The sequence below is a fragment of the Myotis daubentonii genome, chromosome 2 (assembly GCF_963259705.1).
Source record: "Myotis daubentonii chromosome 2, mMyoDau2.1, whole genome shotgun sequence".
Classification (NCBI taxonomy): domain Eukaryota; kingdom Metazoa; phylum Chordata; class Mammalia; order Chiroptera; family Vespertilionidae; genus Myotis; species Myotis daubentonii.
Window position 1 is genome coordinate 26,535,287 of NC_081841.1, and position 20,055 is coordinate 26,555,341.

General features: G+C 39.9%; 1 protein-coding gene and 1 pseudogene across 1 annotated transcript in view; one reads left to right on the forward strand and one right to left on the reverse strand.

Annotated features, from left to right (window-relative positions):
* Positions 1–20,055, reverse strand: part of GRIN2B (glutamate ionotropic receptor NMDA type subunit 2B) — a 429,133-nt gene that overhangs the window by 71,174 nt on the left and 337,904 nt on the right. The window lies entirely within an intron of this gene.
* LOC132226051 (small ribosomal subunit protein uS8-like) lies at positions 9,876–10,241 on the forward strand (annotated as a pseudogene).

The window sequence follows — 20,055 nt, forward strand, 5'->3', positions numbered from 1 at the left end:
GGAGGTGGGAATCTGAGAGAAGAACAGCAGGAGATGAGTCTGGAGAGGGAGGGAGGAGACATGTCATATAGTAAGGCTTTAAATTGTTGTGTTTGCTGGAGGAGCCATTGCAGGATTTTGAGTAAATAACTGACATGAAGAGTTAGTTTTGAAAGTAGCACTTTGGCTGCTACATGAAGAATTGTCTCTGGCAGTGGTCGGCAAACTGCGGCTCGCGAGCCACATGCGGCTCTTTGGCCCCTTGAGTGTGGCTCTTCCACAAAATACCATGTGCGGGCACGCACATACAGTGCAATTGAAACTTCGTGCCCCATGCGCAGCAGTCTGTACTTTGTGGAAGAGCCACACTCAAGGGGCCAAAGAGCCGCATGTGGCTCTCGAGCCACAGTTTGCTGACCACTGATCTATGGGGAGCAAGTGTAGATGCAGAAAGGTGAGTGAGGAGACGGTACTTTGTCCATCATGGTAAGTAATAGGGAAAGTATGAATTTGGTATTTCCAGGATATATTTGGAGGATAAAGATGACAGAATTGCTGGTGATTTTGATATTGAGTGGAGAGAAAAAGAGGAAACAAAGATGAACCTTAGTCACTGGGTGAATGGTGGTGCCATCTACTGAGACCCTGTGCAAAGCAATGAACAGACTGTGGCCAGTGCGAACATGGATGCCAGGCGGTCTGAGGTTGATGCCCAGATATGCTACTTATGAGCCCTGTGACCCCAGGCAAGTTCTCTCTGTATCTCAGTTTCATCCGTTGTGAAGTGGAGATATTAGTAATATCTATCTCACGAAGATGAAAGAAGTTAATAAGTGTAAAGCACTTAGAACAGGGTGTAGGAAGCACTCAGTAAATATTGGCTGAAATGGGGAATGTGGAGAGTGGGAGCAGACCTGCAGAGAAAATCAAGAGCTTGATTTGAAGTAGGCTAAGTCTGAATTGCCTATTGGATATCCCAATAGAAATGTCAATAAGCAGATGGCCATTAATTCAGGGGAGAGTGCCAGACTAGAGATACAGTTTTGGGAAATATCCATACATAAAGATGTTGCAAGTAAAGGGATTGGATAGTATAATCTTGCCTTTATTAAGCAAATACAGACAATGAACAATAAATTTACATAATCTGAAAGCTAAGAAGGAAAGGCAGGGTGGCAGAGCAAGGTAAAGAAGAGCTAACGTAGACTGAAGGACAAGGAGGCTTTCTTGAGCAACTGATGTTTAAATTGAAACCTGAAGGAAGAATTTCCACTCATAGTTATGCTCAGGGCTCCTCTTTGTATATTTTTAGTTATAACACTCATGGCCCATATTGGACACGTTGAAAAATCTGAGTATAGAAAAGGAAAATGAGAAATTAATTGTGCACTGTGTACATTTCCTTAAGAAAGACATCAGTTGGTCTTCTTACATGAGATGCCCTGTCTCCAGTAAAGTTTTGGTATCTACTAGTGAAAGGAAATGTCAGAATTTCCATATATTTTGCATTTTCAAGAATGCAAAGAAATAATGCATGGTTTAGTCAGCATTTTCTCAAAATGATCATAATCATGATACAGGGCCTTACCTAAGCTAACAAATCATTATCCTTCATAACCTAAGTGTTAACACACCCCTGATGAAAAGGTGTTCTTTGGTGTTCAGGACATTAGACCTGTGATCTATACATAGAGGCTGTGTATGTTAAGATGCCTATTCATACAGTCCACCTAATATTTTTACACTCTTTTCCCTTTACCTTCTACTTTGTTTACCAAATAAATAAAGCCCATGCTGCATCAACAAATTGCTGCAATAACTCAAACAGAGCTTGGTTAAGAGTCTAGGCCAAAATGATGCCGCTGAACTGTAAATAAGTGGGCAGGTCTGACTGGCAAAGGGGATTTAAAAAACACAGATTAGATTTCCCACTGAAGTGGAAAGGAAGGTTTCTAATCTTCAGAAAGACCTGCTGTCATTTCTACTGTCCCAGATGGTGAAAGTTCTGCACTCCTTGACCTGAGCCAAAGATAATATAAAAGAAAACAAAGCGACAAATAAGATCTGCTCAATAAACCAAGCAAAAGCCCATTTCCAATGGCTTTAAATACAGAAGATGTAACTTCCCAGACAAGGACACTTCCCCTGGCCTTATTTTTTGCACTATGGTTTGCAAGGTAACTAAAAAGACCTCCTAAGAGACTAGTCCAAGGTATCCCACAATACCTGGACACAACAGTAATATATTTAAAGGACTCTGAATTTTGGGGGGGTTTTTTGCAAGGAGTAAACCCAGGCCAAGATATGTCCATATGCATGCTTAAATGTATGCTAAGCGACGTGAATGGACAAGTACATGCAGGCAGAAGGAGGTTATTAGCAGAGGCAATCACTGGGAACCAGGCACTGAACTGGGGGAAAGTAATATCTGGAGAAAAGCCATGTGTTCCTCCTGAAGAAAGTCAAAATTGGAGTTCATAGTTTTCAGTCTGACTCTCAGTCAAATGCACAAGAAAGGGACTTTTGTTAAATTTGCAAGTTAAACACATCTCCAGAGTGTAGAATTCCGTCTCCATTTATGGGAGGGCACTTGAACTCTCATTTCAAAATGGTCTGTCTTAATAATGTAAGAATCAGAGCACAGATATCAGCCTTTAATGCTGAAGAACCACTTGGCAAATGTGGATGGAGGGGTCTTTTAGCAAGTCAGAACTCTCAGAGAACTGTGTACTCCTAGTGACCTTACTACCACAAGCCCCGTCCTTTTCTGGCTATGAAATGCAAATGGGTCTGAATTTTCTGGACATAGGACATTACCCCTCTTACACCACTCTTGGTTCCTGTACATATGACAACCCATGGTGAAGATGAGACATTCTCTTCACCTTTGTTGTACCCCATGGGAAGGAAAAAGGAAATGAAACATAACATTTAGGGAATACCTCCCATCTTCCAAGCCCTGACGAAGGTCTACATACACAGTGAGATGTTATATTTTCTCCATTATACTGAGGAAGGAATAATGTTCAGGAAAGTTGAGTAACTTGCCCAAGATCATCGAGCCAATAAGTTGCAGTGTCAAAATTGAAACGCAAAGCCATGTGCTTTCCAGGGAAGAGAGTCTGGTTCTGATCATGCCTATCCTACGAAAGGTCCCAGCAAAATTTCAGTAACAATGCTTCTTGATTCATACACTGTGACAACCGGTCAATAGCAGACCTTACTGCAGCTAATGCCTTGGATCACTAAAATAAAAAAGATTTTGCAGTGGTAGAGGCAGTAAAAGCTGTCACAGTGTTCACACATTGAGGTCTATTCTACTACCAGGTAAATTCTGCCATTTTCAGCAGCCAGTGTTAATAGCTTTTTCATACCTGAAGACCATTAATAGGTCACTTCTCAATGTTCAATCTCCCATTTCCTTTAAAGTTCCCACGTGTGCTCCATTTACTGCCCTTTTAATCATTCTCTTGTTATCCAATAGACGCTCACCAGGTTCTCTTTAATTTCTGTGAATTCTGCAATTCTCAAGGAGACCCAGCATTCCAGGAAGATTGGAAAAGTACAGTATGTCTTGGAAGAAAGATGTCTCGATCAACACTCAGAACACTCTTGTCAGAAGCATACTGTGTCCTCTGCTGGGATTTCACAATTCCTTTCCTTCATTTCACTGCAGCCTTTTTATTTCCTCTGTTTCTTACCTAGTACTCCCTGTCATTGTTCCTTCCTTTCTTTCCTTCTATCTTGACTCTACTCATATTGTCTTTTCACCTGTCTCTCCCTTTTACTTCTTAAATTTCCCATGTTATTTTTTTCTTTACACTCTCCATCTCTTATTCTTCATATTTTCTTCCTCTTTTATATTTTAGAGACAAATTGAGTTGAAGTCATCCAACCCTGGTTCCAATACTGACTCTTCCACTTAGTGTGCCCTTAGATGATTAACCATCCTGTTCCTTCCCTCAGTGTTCCCATCCATGAAATATAGATGTCAATTGTATTTATGTTTAGGTTTGAATATTAAATGAGATAACCTGGTATAAATCAGTTCAGGACTTCATATGGAAGTAGAACATCAAAAAAAATCATTGTCCTGCTATTGTTAATCCTACCTTTTCTCTGTTACTCCTCACAGCTGTTGTGTTTGGTTCTGGCTCAGCATCCAGCTTATGTATCCTCACTATGTCATGGTATTAGAATGAATTCACATCACGGCCTATGCTCCTCCATTCCACTTTATGTGGAAATAATTAGACATTACAGCATTTTGGATATAGACAAAATGTTCAAGCATCTCAGTGATGTGCTGATTTTAAAGAGTGGTCACAACAACAAGATAAGGTGTGGCCAAAGCAGGTTTACAGTTGTGAGTACATGAAACACAGCGTTTATTCCTATATTATTATTTATTAATTATTGTATTATTTTTCATATGGACAGCTGTAAACCTCCTTTTGCCCCATCCTGTATTACATACTTCCAGACCATTCTGAACCACCTTTTAAGAATGAAGAGCTTAGGGTCGAGAAATGGCCAGGTTGCCCTGCACCTCCAGGAACAAAATGTGGACTGAGAGGGAGCCTACCTAATAGGTAAGGACCTCACTTGTTACCTACCCAGACAGCCAGAAGATTATGAAGTTTGTTTTAATTGGAAGTTTTAAAAAAATTGTGAGCAATATTAACTACTATCTCTTATACCAGATTAGTTTTTGGTGGACATAATTCAATTATAAGGAAACTATTTAAGAGGGAAACCTTCCACAAAAACTCCAGTAGTTTTCCTTACCATAAAATTTAAGACCCCAAATATATACATTGACCTGCATTGTTGCAAACTGCATCCTCTGCTATATACTTGCCTCATGTTTGCTTTGAAGTCCACTGTAACCCACATATCTCTTGGTAGTTCTCAGCCTGACCTGCCATTTCCATGTCTCAGACTTTTCTTGTCTTTATTTTCTTTGAGTTTTCGACTTCCTATTGCCCTTGTCTTTACTGAACTTCATCCTGTTGGTTTCTGATTACTTGTCCAATTTGTTGAGGTCATTTCCAATTCTAACTGCATCCCCCAAGGCTTTAGCCTCCACTTTAAATTCAGTCTCGTCTATGAACTTAATGAGTATGCTGTTGTGCTATCCTAGTCATTGATGACAATCTCAACAAGAAGTGAATCCAGGACTGAGCCCTGTGCAACACCATTTTTATGTGTTTACTTGTCAAAAGAAATGTATGTGTTTTTAACAAAGTTCAGTTTTGAAAATATATGCCTCTCTCTTCAGAATCTGGAGTCATCCAGGTAGAATTTGTGACATTTTTGGCAATTCAAGGTTGTAGTTCCATACAAATAAAATTAAATAACTTCATTGCTCAACAATGTAACATTCTTTCTTTTAAAATAAAATCTCACTAGTTGGAATGTAAGAATCAGTAACTATTTTCACCTTTCTTCCCTGGGAATCACTCATATGCACACTATGCCCCACTGAGGGGGCACTCGGTGGGGAGAGTAGGGCCCTGGCTTTAAGGTCCACCTCTGCCAGTCAGTGTATGTCCTTGGGTGACTCACCTAACCTCCATGAGCTGAGACCTTAATAAATTAGGGGTCTAATAAGATGATCACAAATGTGCCTTCCAGATCTGAGAGTCTGTGATTCTCTCGATTAAGAACCTAATTATTCTCAGTAGCAAATTACTACATACACTCTCTATTATAAGCTTTTCCCATGATACTTACATTTAATATTATAACTTTGAACACATTTAAGAAGTGACAGTTAGACTAGCTCTGCACACTGCCTAGAATTTATTTGCCAAAAATACATATTCATTTGCTTATGTAATCCTTCTCCATGTATTCCCACATATTTGAATGGTAGCTATGTGCAAGGTGCTCCGATGCATGTCATTCCCTTGTGATAACAATAACAACCAATAATCTATTTCAGAATCTCCCCCCAAAATGAGGAAATAGAGGTCCAGACTGGTTTAGTAACTGCCCCGGGTCACAGAGCTCGCTTGTGGCAGAGTTGGAGCTTGAAGTTCGGTTTCTGGGCACAGAGTTCTGAGCTCTTTCCATGTAGCATGCACCCCTGGCCAACTAACTTATTGTTCAAACTCAGTATAGCATATGCTATAAAAGAAAATACTATCAATGATATCAACAATCAACTAAAGTGCCTAGTCACACAATGAAGGACCATCTCTTTTTTCAATAATGAAGGACCATCAACACTGTCCTTAGAGACAAAAGTAGTTCTAAATTTTCTTACACGGGGATATGTAAATAATTTTCCTTAAGAAATATATAAAGCCTATTTTCTAAAGATACTTGGCTCTAAGTCTGGAAAATAATCATAATTTTGCACAAAAATAAATAATTTCCTCCTCCTTCTCTTGCTTCTCTTGTCTCTCCTCCTTCGCTTCCACCCCCAAGTCTTAATTTTTCATTTTCTTTCCCACTTGATATTGAATTAGGCCTCCAGGTAGGAGGAATGATGTCAAATAGCTCCCTTCCCTGAACTTCCTTAACATCTCTATCCTCCAATTCACTGATTTCTCTTATTCACTTGAATTTTCCTGCAAGGCAAGATCTACACAAATAAATGTTTAAACAGCAGGAGGAAAAAAAGGGCAGAATCTGAAAAGCTAGTTGAGAAATCTGGGGAAGAGTAAAAAGAAAGACATATATTTGAAACAAATGATTTGAAGAAACTCAAAAGCATCATTTCACCTCAGAAATTTGTTTAACAAATTAAGACACTGAAAGCTTTTTTATTTTTTTTCTTTTTAAACTCCCCAGACAATGCTCACTAATAAACAAGGGAACAGTTTGCAATAGCTGCTACATGGAGCAAAAACAAGAACCTGACACAGAGTAAATCATAGGAGGTTAATGATCAGAAGTTCCTCTTCCTGAAATTACAAAAACAAAAAACAAAAAAAAAGGATCCGAAGAGATATATGTAATGTTTCTAATGACATGCTCATGAACTGAACCATCTACCCTCTCCTTCCTGAGTTGTTCCTTTATTACGCATTTGTCTTCCTCCAACTCTAGCCATTGATTTTGTCTCCTTTAATATTCTCAGAACACCTGCCTTAGTGTCTCTTCCAGATAGGAAGAAACTCATATTTGTTATATGTTTTACATAGATTATCTCCTGGAATCCTCCTGTAACTGAACATGGTAGACATTCTTATGGTGAATAAGCCCTACAGTGATCCCCACTGAGTTACTACTACCTTGTACAATCTCCTAACCTTGTGACTTATTTCTAACAAATAGAATATGGCAAAGATGACAGAATGCCACTCCTTAGATTAGGTAATGCTAATAGCAAAGGTGATGTGATTATCACTCGTATGATTATGCTATTTTATAAAATTTCTTAAGATACTGGAGGGAGAAATTATCTTTTTGGCCTTGAAGAAGCAAATAGCCATATTGTCCACTGCATATGGAAAGGGCCACATGGCCAAGAGTTCAATGTGGCCGCTTGCCAACACCCAGTAAGAAGTCAAATAGCTACCAACAAGTGAATTCTGCCAACAAAACAGAATAAGCTTGGAAGTGAAAGTCTTCCTCATCCATGAGAACACAGCATGGCCAACCCTTTCACTGCAACCTTGTAAGACCCTGGGTAGAACACCCAGTTAAAGACATGCCTGAATCCTGACCCCCAGAAACTGTGAGGCAATAAATGTGCACTGCTAAAGCCACCAGGTTTGTGAAAATTAGTTATGTAGAAATAGAAAACTTAAACAACTGTTATCTATATTTCATGGAAGGGGAAAGCAAGCTTTGGAGAACATAAGTGTGCAAGCTTTGGAGAACTTAAGTGACTTTGTTCAAGGTCCCATAACCCATAAGCAAAAGGATGTATGTGTAAACTTAGGTCTCTTTAAAGCACAAAGGTCCAATGCTCTCCAATACATTATGTTGCCTTTCCACATTTCCCTTCTTATTGCCTGACATTATTGATGACATATTACCAGGTATGGGTCACACTATGACTTCTGGCAGTTATGAACCTATACTGTACATGGTCTTGAAGTTAAAAATTGAAGAACTCAAGTCATGTGTTCCTCACCCCCTCCATGGCCATCCTGTTGAAGAAGGCTGCCCACTCCTGACCCTGAAAGAGGGGAGGGAGGACAGGTAAAAGGCAGAGTAGAATGGAGGGAGCCATGTTGGAGAGAGGTTCTCACCCACTCAAAAGGGATATTAAGTGAATGTCCTTCAAAACAGAACTACACCACCTAGGATAAAGTTCTGAGGATATAATAAGACTCCCACCAGGAATACCCAGAGGCAGAAGCCCGAAACTGATTTATATGGCTCCATACTTTGAGTTGATCCTGGGCAACAATTAATCCTGCAGCTTTGCTTCAATACAATTGGTTTGGGTTGGGTGAAAGAACACTGACTTTGAGCTTGAAAAGTTAAGGGTATCTTAGGGGCTTATGTTTGATGTGGCTTATAGAGGCTGAAATTTCTCTGGTTAGGCTTGTCAGCTGTCAGGCAGAGTTGGACTGTTACTTCATATGCGCCTCAGTTAAATTACTGGAACAGAAATAAACTAGGCGTGTCAAAATTTTGACATGCCACTTTACATGGCAGCATATCTAGGAAGTAGTATAAACCTTAGCTCTACTGAGTCCATCATAATTCTCAATTTCTAAAGCACAGCTTCAGAAAAAAATTCAACAAACCGTTGTGACCCTATTCCATGCCAGGCCCAGGGCTAAGAGCTAGGAGGAAAACAGGTAAGATGTAGTCCACAGCCTCCCAGAGTCTATAATCCTCTAAGACAGAGAAGCATGCACATCAATAACTAAACAGCCTCCCAGATATTTGGAGAAGACCAGGCGACAGGTGGAAAAGGCCGAAGAGAAAGATTGTCGTTTGCTCTAAGAATTTCTAGAATTTCAAATCCCTCCCACTGCTTTTCCTTTGATGAAAGACATCATTGCAGTTACCTCCTATGATAACAGGCAGGGTCCAGTGGAAAAGGGGTATGAGATCGATGAACAGTTTTCCACTTAATCATCTTCACCTTCAAGTAAAAGGCATGTATAGACAGTGTGGAATGAGTACTTAAGAATACAGATAACTAGACCCTGTGATCTAGTTAAAGAAAACTAAATTACATGCCAAATTAAATACCTAAGAGGCACAGGAGATGTAGAAGTCTTGTTGCATCTCCTTTAGAGCCCAGTATCTCCTTTAACTTATTAGGATATTGGTTTTAATGTTTATACCTGGTTGGCACTGCAAGGAAGAGAAGGAACAAGGAAAGGGATAAGAAGAAATAACCTGGGGACTATAGCATGAGAGTCAAAAATGCTAGCTTTAATCAAACACTGGTTTGAATCTGGGCTCTGCCACTAATTTCCTTGTTTTATCTTGGGCAAGTTACCTTCTATATCTGAGCTCAGTTTCCTCATTTGGGCCTTCCAGATAGCTGTTAAAAACAAGTAAGATGATATATGTAAAGCATGTATGTGGTCCATAGATAGTGAACACTCAAAGGTTATTTTTTGAAGGAAGGAATGAAGATAGGAAGGCAGGCAGAGAAGACAGAAAACAGAGGGAAGATCACTGGCTCTTCTTTGATTCTCTTATTTTCCTTGATTACCTTAAGGCTTTCCTCTGAAACCTCTCATTTATCTACCTTCCTCTTTTAACAAGAGACCAACTAGTGCTGAGGACTGATTGCTCATGGTTTCCGGAGGCAGTTCCATAGGATTCAAGGTGATTAGTGGAGGGGGACCCCAAAAATAAAAAACCATGACAAAATATGGCATATTTGAAGAAATACTACAGAAAAATTAAACCATTTTCTTTACTATAAGCATTTTTAGGTCCTCTTTCCGCCATTTTTCCATGCTGCCATAATGGTGCACATAAATGTCTTGGCTGAGACTCTCAAGTATCAACAATGCTGAAAATAGAGGGAAATGCCAGGTTCTTATTAGGCTGTGCTCCAAAGTCATCATCTGGTTTCTAACTGTGATGAACACATTGGTAAATGTGAAATTACTGATGACCACAGAGCTGGGAAAATTGTTGTGAACAAGTGTGGAGTAATCAGCCCTAGATTTGATGTGCAACTCTAAGATCTAGAAAAATGGCAGGACAACCTGCCTGCATCCCATCAGTTTGGTTTCATTATACTGACAATCTCAGCAGGCATTATGGACCATGAAGAAGCAAGATGGAAACACACAGGAGGGAAAATACTGGGATTCTTTTTCTAGGGATATAATACATATACGTGCAAATAAAATGCCTCAATGGGCAAAATATTTTTCACTATTTTTTTCCTAATGTACATTTTAACTCTTCCAGATGATAATATAGTAGATAGCATCTCCCAAGTTAACTTGCAAGAAACCAATTTTTCATAGTGTATCACATGAGGCTAGGGTTTCATGGCATACCCTCTTGAGGAATACTGTTGTATGTCAAGATAGAATACCAGTGGGCATCACACTGTCTGTCTGAGGGACAAAGTCCCCAAAAAAGACTGTTAATAAAATAATCTAGAAGAAGAACCCCATGTTCCCCATCAACTAAGCTATACTAATCATTCAAACCTCTCTGGCCCTCTGTTTCTCATTTGTAAAGTAAGAGGTTTAAGATACATATTCTAAGTACCTTTCTCACTTTAATAGTTGAACACTTGCACATGAGCATGAACTACATAATTCAAAAACTGTTCACATTACTATTTTACTTCTTAGATAACCAGCAATTCACTTCTAGGAAGCCTTCATGATGTTCCCTGAGCACCCACCACAATCTGTGCTCTGTGATAGATGCTCCACACTCTTCAGGTTCTTTCAATTGATTACTAATGCAAGGACTCTCCTTATGAACAAGATAGAAATGAAAAAAAAATCACTTTAAATCAGCGGTCAAGACTTTCCAGAGCCTAGCCATTTTATATTCTTCATCTCTCAATAATCCTATGTCAACCTTGGGCACCCAAGGCAGGGGCACTACCCCAGGCCAGGGTGGCATGTGGTAGAAAAGAGAAAGAATGACAAGACCTGATTTTCTTATAAGAAGGAAAGGTAATATGGATCCAGAAATGTGAAAAGGAACCAGACAGTATTCTGAATAGCTAGAAGCACAGCAACTCTGACCTCCATTCAAATGAGGCATATGATCAAGAAAATTAGTCATCAATCATGTGTAAATAGATAGAGCTCCATATTTCCCCAAACCCAGTAGGGAGAGGGACCTAGGAAGAAGTTTAATTTCCTTTGAGAGAAAGATAAAAATTAGAAGAGAGGGGGAAGAAAAATATCCCAACGCAGACTTCTTCAAGAAATAGCTATCCTACCCTAGTCAGTTTGGCTCAGGGATTGATGGGTCCCAGGTTCGATTCTGGTCAAGTGCACATAGCTCAGTTTAGACTTGATCCCTAGCCCTGGTCAAAGCATATGTGGAAGGCAACCAATGGATGTGTCTCTCTCATATTGATGTTTCTCTCTTTGTGTCTCTTCCCCTCTCTTCTACTCTCTTTAAAAATTAATGATAAAATATCTTCCGGTGAGGATTAAGAAAAAAAAAAGGCTATCCTAGTTTTATATTCTCCAAAGCCAAGCATATAATGATGGTTCAATGAATGTTAGCTGATTGTTTGACTAGTGTTGATTTTCTGGCATTTGTAGAAATTCTGGGACAAAAATAGAGGCCAACATAAAATCCGTCTGTTTCATTGGACGTTAGGACCTATTGCTGATTTTCCTGTTGGCCTCATGTTGACCCTACACTTCTTAATATGAACTCTGCCTAACACTTTCCTAACCATGCTTGGCACTGTTCTACATCAGAGGTTGTTTCAGAGTACCAATAGATAAAGTTAGTCCACCAGCCCAACCAAAACCCCATGATGTTCAGATGAACCCATGTTGCTCTGTGACTTAATATTTGTGTGATTCTGAACAAGTTATGTAACCTCTGCAGATCTGGGTTTTCTCATCTATAAAATTGGAATACTGTTTATCCAATGGGAAGTGATGTGGATTAAATAAGAAAATTTAGGGTTTCATTTATTCATTCATTTAACATTTATTGAAACTTCACCATGTTCCAGGCTGCATTATACACTAAGGATATACTAGTAAGTAAAAGACTCAATTTCTACTCTTCCGGAACTCAGAGTCAGGAGAAAAGAGATGTGTAAAAATGAGCATGTACAAGTGTATGGATGAACGTATGTGTTAGTTGTTTCAGGAATACACATACTCAGTTTCTAATTCAATGAGGCCAGGAAAAGCTCACCAAAGCTGGCAACATCTGAACTGAGCCTTGAAGAGTCATTAAGAGTAGCCAAGTAGAAAGGTTAGCGGTGGGAAGACAAAAAGCTGACCATTAGAGACAAAGGGAAAAGCATATATAAATGCAGGGTGGTAAGATATGGTAGATTCAGAGAACCATACAGTTTCCTATGGACAGAACTTTGGGTTTAAGTTGAGGAATGATAGAAAATGAGAATGAAGAGGAAGGCAGGAGTCTTCAGCCAGAAAATAAAAATCAAAGCTCTTTGGTGTGTTTTTTCAGTTTTCATCTTGATATCACTAGAGAGCTATTGCAGATTTTTAGTCAGGTAACTGACATGAATAATTTTATATTCTAGGAGGATCCCTCTGATAGTGTGAAGGACAGATTAGAATAGGGCTAGATCATGGTCAGGGAAAGGAGACAATTGCAGTAATTCACATAATAAATGACAAAGGCAATAAGAGAGGAAATAAAGATAAGTAGGTACATAAAGGAGATAAATGAGAAAGAGAATCACTCCCAGGTTTCTACCTTGGAACACTGGGTAGATGGTGATGGCAAGGTTAATATAAGAAGAGAAGAACATTGAAAAGAGAGGGGAGAAGATGGGAGTTTAGTTTTGAGTTTGGTGAACTTGTGGTATCTTTGGGACATAAAAGTAAAGATTTTAAGAAGGTGGTTGGGCACATCAGTCCAAGGGTCAGGATAAAAATCTGGGTATAGAGATTTGGAAATCATCGCTTTTAGGCATGGATGTTCTATAAAGTCTATGTAGGTGGGTCCTTGAGAAGATCAAGAATGGAACTCTGGAGCACACCAATAAACAAGCGTAGGTGGAGTGAGAAGAAGGGTGAAAGGAAGGAGAGACAAACAAAACTGAGAGGATGCTGCCAGAAGAAAAGAGGGGTCACTCATGTCAACTGTCAAAGAGAGGTCAGGAGGTAATAAATCAATTTCTTGGACTGAGAGCTAGGATGTCACAGTGACAGTAGGAAGGGCAATGATAATGGAAGCACTTTGTACAGTGTTAACAGACAACTTCCATTCTGTTTCTCCAGTATACAGTGTGACCCTATATTAACCACCTGAAATAAGTTTGTCTCTTAAAACCTTTTTAATCTTTAAATTTAAAAAAAAATATTATATTGTGGTAAGAATACTTAACATGAGATCAAGTCTTTTAACACATTTTTAAGTGCACAATACAGTATTGTGAACTATAGGTACCATGTTGCACAGCAGATCTGGAACTTACTCATCCTGCACAACAGAAACTTTACGCCCAATGATTTGCAATTGCTCATTTCCCACTATCCCCTAGCACCTGGCAACCACCATTCCACATTTTGAATCTATGAATTTGACTATTTAAAGTATCTCATATTCGTGGATTCATACAATGTTTGTCCTTCTGTGACTGGCTTATTTTCCTTATCATATGTCCTCCAGGTTTGTACATATTGTTGAATATTGCAGACATTCCTTCGTTTGTAAAGTTGAATAATAATCCATTGTTTCAAGTAAATATGTCTCCATCCATTTACAGTGGCAAGTTGTGTCTCTCACCATTAATTGGTCATCTTTCCCCTTTTCTGCAATAGAGGCCTACGGTTCCTTTACCCCAGAATTTCTATTTGTTGAGCCAGACATAGAACTAAGTATCTGATTTTGTTTAAAAAATTACCTCAAAAATGGTTGCACAACTCTGCTACCTCCCTCCTGTACTCCCCTCTGGCTCTCAAAGTGTATGTTTCCAGTACTTTCCCTTTGTGACCCAAAAGCAGAGGAATGCTACAGGAGACATGGGGTTGCTGACCAGCCCTCACTGCTAGAGGGGCTCAGTGGGAATCCTCAGATAAAAGGCAGGAGAGAAAAGATAGATGTTATTTCTGGAATGATCATGATGAGAGATGTAAAGAGAAGCTTGCTCCAGGGCTAGATAGAAAGGTGAACCAGAAGGTGGCAAGAGAAAGAAAAGCTTCCTTGGTGTCTTTGCAAAGAAGCTGTAGGAAAATATTTAGAATGTGTGAATATTGAGAAGTCCGAAACCGAAGAATGAAAGACCTCAGCGATGGTTAACTAATGCCATGTGCTTGTTTGCATATAAAAGACCAAGTGAGACTCTTTTGCTGACTCATAGGCAGACTGGTGGTTGCCAGAGGGGAGAAGGGTTGAGGGACTGGGTGAAAAAGGTGAAGGGATGAAGAAATGCAAATTGGTAGTTACAAAATAGTCACAGGGATATAAGTACAGCAGAAGGAATATGATTGATGAGATTGTAATAACTATGTATGTGCCAGGTGGGTACTGGAAATATTGGGGGGAACACTTTGTAAAGTATATGATTGTCTAACCATGAAGCTGTACACCTGAAACGAATACAAAATATAAAATGCAATTAAAAAGTAAAATGGAAGTAAAGAAATCTGTTGCTGATGCTTTATATCTGACGGTCTCTGCTTAAACTTTTAGATAATAGCCTTGCAGAGTGATGCCAATTCGAGGATGTACAGGGCATTCCCAGCACTGGCTCCCTGAAACTGCCTGCTGCCAGTGAGTCAACTGGTTCTGTTTCTGACAGTTTATTTTCGTTTTTGCCGAGTTTCTCTATACAAGTGCTGACTCTGTTCTCTTTTGTAGCTGAAACTGTAAAAGATCTGGAATCCAGTTCTGGGCTGGTCCCGTCCAGATAAATAAGGTCCTGACATCTCCTGTCCGCCGTTGGCCATTAAGAGGAGGTACAGCTAGCTTTGCCTCCAGTTCTGCAAAGCCCAGCCAGAGGCTTAAGAAGAGTTCTCAGGTTGAAGATGAATATCTGGCCCCAAGTTCTGGCTACTTCCGTACAAACTAGAGAAACAGAGGCTCCCAGATAGGGTAGGAACAATAAGAAACAATATTTCCACTGAGACATGGAACTGAAACCCTCAGGCTTCCACAGCCTTCCCCTCACCACCCCTGAGTATAAAAAATAAATTGGCAATTACCTAAATTAGGCCAGTTTTATTACTTGTTTAGTTGCACTACACTTTTGAGACATGTGGAAAGATTAGAAATTAGTGGGCAGTTAGTTGCATGTCATTTTGAGGGAATCACCATTCAATCAAGAAAACCACCTGGTACAAGACATCCAAGGTATTCGAATGCCACATAATGCTCGTATCTCTTTCTGCGAACCAGCAAACCTGCAGGCCAAGTGCCACGGCTTTGCTCAGGCTTGTTCTTCTAACCTGCCTCGGCTCAGAGAGAACCACAAATCCTGACCAGCGATGACTGTACTCAACTGCCGGAGGCAAAAGCAAAAAAAGCTGGACACATTTGACAAACACTGTGCATGAAGCTTACATTTCAGAGCAGCAAGAATTGATGGTAAAGGGAAGCAGGCATCAGGACACTCAGGAGCCAGTGCACATGAATCCACACTGCACCCCCTACAGAACCGGCACCGGAGCAGATCTTTCCCTACCCTTCGTTCAGTGGCATGGCGTGGTCAGTAGGGTCTCTGGAATCTGAGTGCGCAGTCTAAATCCTGGATCCTACACCTCCTAGCTGCGTGACCTTCAGAAAACCACTAAACTTCTCTGGTCTTCGTGAGTGAGTGAGTGAGTGAGTGAGTGAGTGAGTGAGGTTTGTTTTTCGTCTTAAATAGCAACACCATAGGGATGTTATGAAAATTACTGTGAGTTAATACAAGTAATCTGCTTAGAACAGTGCCTGACTTATAAACATTGACCCATTGTAAAAGTGGTAGATAGCTATTACTAACACTTTATTATCTGTCAGTCAGGGCTCCCACTGCTTTAGAGAATCTTCTGCAGAAGAAGAATTGGTGCAAACTAGGGTTGTGACTCCCTACATCTTCTGAGGCTTTTCCTTTCCCCTGCTTTCTGCCCTGGGTGGAGTCTTCACTGTTCCTTACCCCCTTTGAGAAATGTCTTCCTTTTATTTTCTAGTTTCTCTTAGAGTATCTAATTTCTAATTTCCCTTTCCTAATTTCTCTCTTTCTTTCTCCATCTATCTGTCAATTTTCCCTCACACTCCTTTCCTGGCAAACAAAATCCAGAACACCGCAGGCACTAATTTAAAACGTGTTGAACAAATGGTAAGCCAGAGCATGAACATACATACAATTTAGCCCCTGAATACAATAATGACTTCAAATTATAAAAAGGAAAAAACAAAGCCCTATAAATCATTTCCAATTTTGAAGAAGGGCACCACAGAGGAAGAGATAAGTAGTCACTTACAAAACAATATCCAGAAACACAGAATAAAATAATAATAATACTTTACAGTGGGGACTTCAGTGGTCTATGTGTGCACCTGTGACACAGTCTCTGACTCCAATCACCAATGTCTCTTTCATGAAGGAGTCACAAATGATCCTATTGTATAAGGGGAAGGCAGTCAGAGGTTTCTCTCTGATTGCTCAGTAGCAAGGTCCCAAAGAAGGCTGCTCTGGGTCCTTAGTGCTGCAAATTACTAAGGCAAGAGGCAAGAGAAGCGTGACAGTGGAGGAATTCAACTTCCTTCCTAACCCCCTTCCTGGAAGGTAGCTGTGAATAAAGCCCAAGGAACCAAATGGCTGAGCTTCCCATCTACAAAAGAAAGTTCTAAAAATAAACAATTCTTATAACTAACTAATGAATAAATAGTAGTCACTAAAAATATGCCATAGAACAGTGTGGCAAATCCAAAAGGGAACTTGTAACTACAGATGGTCTGAACTAGGAGGGACCTTAGGGATTGAACACAACCCTCTTATTTTATACATGGAAACTGAAGCTCAGGGTTAGTAAGTAGCTTGCCCAAGGTCACTCTGTAGATTGATGGCAGAGCCAAGACTTGACAAGCCCAGGGGAATGGACTCCCCATTTCTCCGATACTAGAACCAAATTGAGTTGTGCAGCAGCGAGGGGAGGCAGCACAGAGAAAGAAGGCAGAGAAGGGGATGGGGAACATCCCTGCCAGCAGACTGGTTATAGAGATTTAGTGGAAGTTGAGTCCAAGATTGAAAAAGCAACCCGAAGAGGAAATGGAGCAACAAGACCCACCAGGCAAACCGCTGCTGTCCTGGAGTGCGTGGTTATTAAAATGGTGTCCTGGGGAATTGGGGATGTTCCAAGAATTAGCTCCAAATGGCCAAATAGGCTTTTCATGTTCTAAAAATGGCCTGAGCTCTCCCTGGTGAAGAAGGGCCCAGGTGCTCATCTGTTATTGAGCATGTTTAAAAAGGCATTTGGGAAAGAGCACCCAGAGACAAATTTGCAATGACAACGTCAGTCCCAGGAGAGCTGTGCTTGCTTAGGAAGGGAGCAGAGCTCATGTTCAGCGATATGGGAACAGCCAACACAGCCAGGTGTGCTGGCATCATCCAAAACACCTGTTGGCATCTGTTCCCCCTCCAGCAGTTCCCTGGGAAATGAAAGATACAGACCACAAATGCCAACAATGACAGACCTTCCAATTGTCAACACACTCAGATCAATGAGCCATAGCCAATACTTTACACCTTGTGCATGAGGGTGGGAGTTGGGGGATGAATTTTGTAACTTATATACATACAGATACAGTTTCTAAATAATGGGATAATATATAACACTAACAATTATGTAAAAAATAGATGAAGAGAAATAGATAAATAGGTAGACGCATATTTAATGATACATTTTATGTCCTACTTATATTTTTATATTTTAATGATATATATTTATAATATACCATTCACAGCATATTGTTAAAGGAAATGTAGATTACAAAACAGCATGTATAATACCATCTCAATTTTATAAAAATATACCTTTATATTAATAACGTACATTTATAATGGATATGAAAACAGAAGGAAAAAGACTGAATGATAGGGACCAAAATGTAAACAGAAATTATCTCTAGGTGGTAGACTTTGAGGTGAATTTTATTTTCTTCTTTATGTCATACTGTATTTTATTAGCTTTTCCCTTAATGAAAAATTACTATACTTTTGGAATCAGACACAAATGAAAAATAATTATTACATAAAAGGGAGGTTTATTACTCCAGATGAAAAAGGAGTCCTCTGGTTCTGAAAAAGAGACTCAGAACTTTGTGTGCAATACATTTAAAACCACTGTTTCGTCATAGCTGGTTTGGCTCAGTGAAATACATACTAGTAGATTGCTTGCCTCCTGCATGCATCCTAACCAAGGGCCTGGACTGGGAGGAGTCTGCAACCAAGGTACTTGCCCTTGACTAGAATCAAACCTGGGACCCTTTGGTCCCCAGGCAGATGCTCTATCCACTGAGCCAAACTGGCTAGGGCTATTGTTCTAATGCTTATTGTTGAAAGTATTACATATGTCCCCTTTTTTTCTCCATTGATCCCTTCTAGCCTTCACCATCCTATTGCCTGTGTTCATGAATTATGCATATATGATACAAGTTCTTTGGTTGATCTCTTCCCACCCACTCTCGCCTTCCCTCAGAGATTCAACAGTCTGTGCCCTATTTCTATATCTCTGTATCTATTTTATGTATAAGTTTATTTTGTTCATTAGATTCCACATATGAGTGAGATCATGTGATACTTGTCTCTCTGACTGGCATATTTCGCTTAGCATAATACTCTCTAGGTTCCTCCATGCTGTCTTAAAGGGTAAGAGATCCTTCTTTTGTACTGCTGCATAGTATTCCATGGTGTAAATGTACCAATGTACCACAGCTTTTTTATCCACTCATCTACTGATGGGCACTTAGGCTGTTTTCAGATCTTAGCTATTGTAAATTGCACTCCTATGAATATAGGAGTGCATACATTCTTTCTGATTGGTGTTTCGGGTTTCTTAGGATATATTCCTAGAAATGGGATCACTGGGTCAAATGGCAATCCCATATTTAATTTTTTTGAGGAAACTATACAGTTTTCCATAATGGTTATACCAGTCTGCATTCCCACCAGCAGTGTACTAGGGTTCCCGTTTTTCCATATCCTCATGGTAGTTCTCTGGGTATAGGAAATTCCATTCCGAGATGGAGTGGTTCAAATTAATAGAGTTGGGGTAGCGGGGATTGGGGGGTGGCTGAGATCTAAAATACCTTGTCTTTCGAACAAAAAAAGACCCAGCACTCCCCTTACATCCTTATTAGCATTTGCACAAAGAAAAAGATGCACATGCCATTACTTTCATTATTAACTCTCCTTTCCTTCCATCCTGAATGCTCAAAATCTCATCTGAGTATGGCTCTTCTGCCTGGACAACTTCGACCTCCTCTCTTCTCCCTCTGCTTCTTCCCTTTCTTTCTGCTTTATTTAATCAGACTAGTGTGAATGAAATCATCTTGTCCACTCTCTCCACTCAGACTCTGCCACTATCTCTTTAATTGCTATCAGCAATCAGCTTTCTGTTCCTAAGACGTGGCATTTGTCCTGCCTTCACTTCTAATTTCAGTTTTTCCTACTCCGCGTCTCTTTCCTTTCATTTGCCCACCCCCTTTCTTTCATTTTTCTGATCTCCTGGCTGAGTTTTTCATCTGCTGATGCCTTCCTTTCTTTGCCAGGTAAATGCCCTTGAATCACTGATATTCCCCTTGAAAGCTCATGCCTATGAAGCCTTCCCAGGATATTCCCCCACTAAAGAATAATTTGTTACTTTGTGAAGAAAAAAGACAAATTCACACCCTCCATATGCCAAACACCTTTTAAGGCATGAAATGTTTATATTTCTGTATTTCACTGTCCGACAAATAGAAAGCTCTTTGGATATGTAGTGTCTTTTGCCTTCTACCATTCTAGGGTGAACTGGA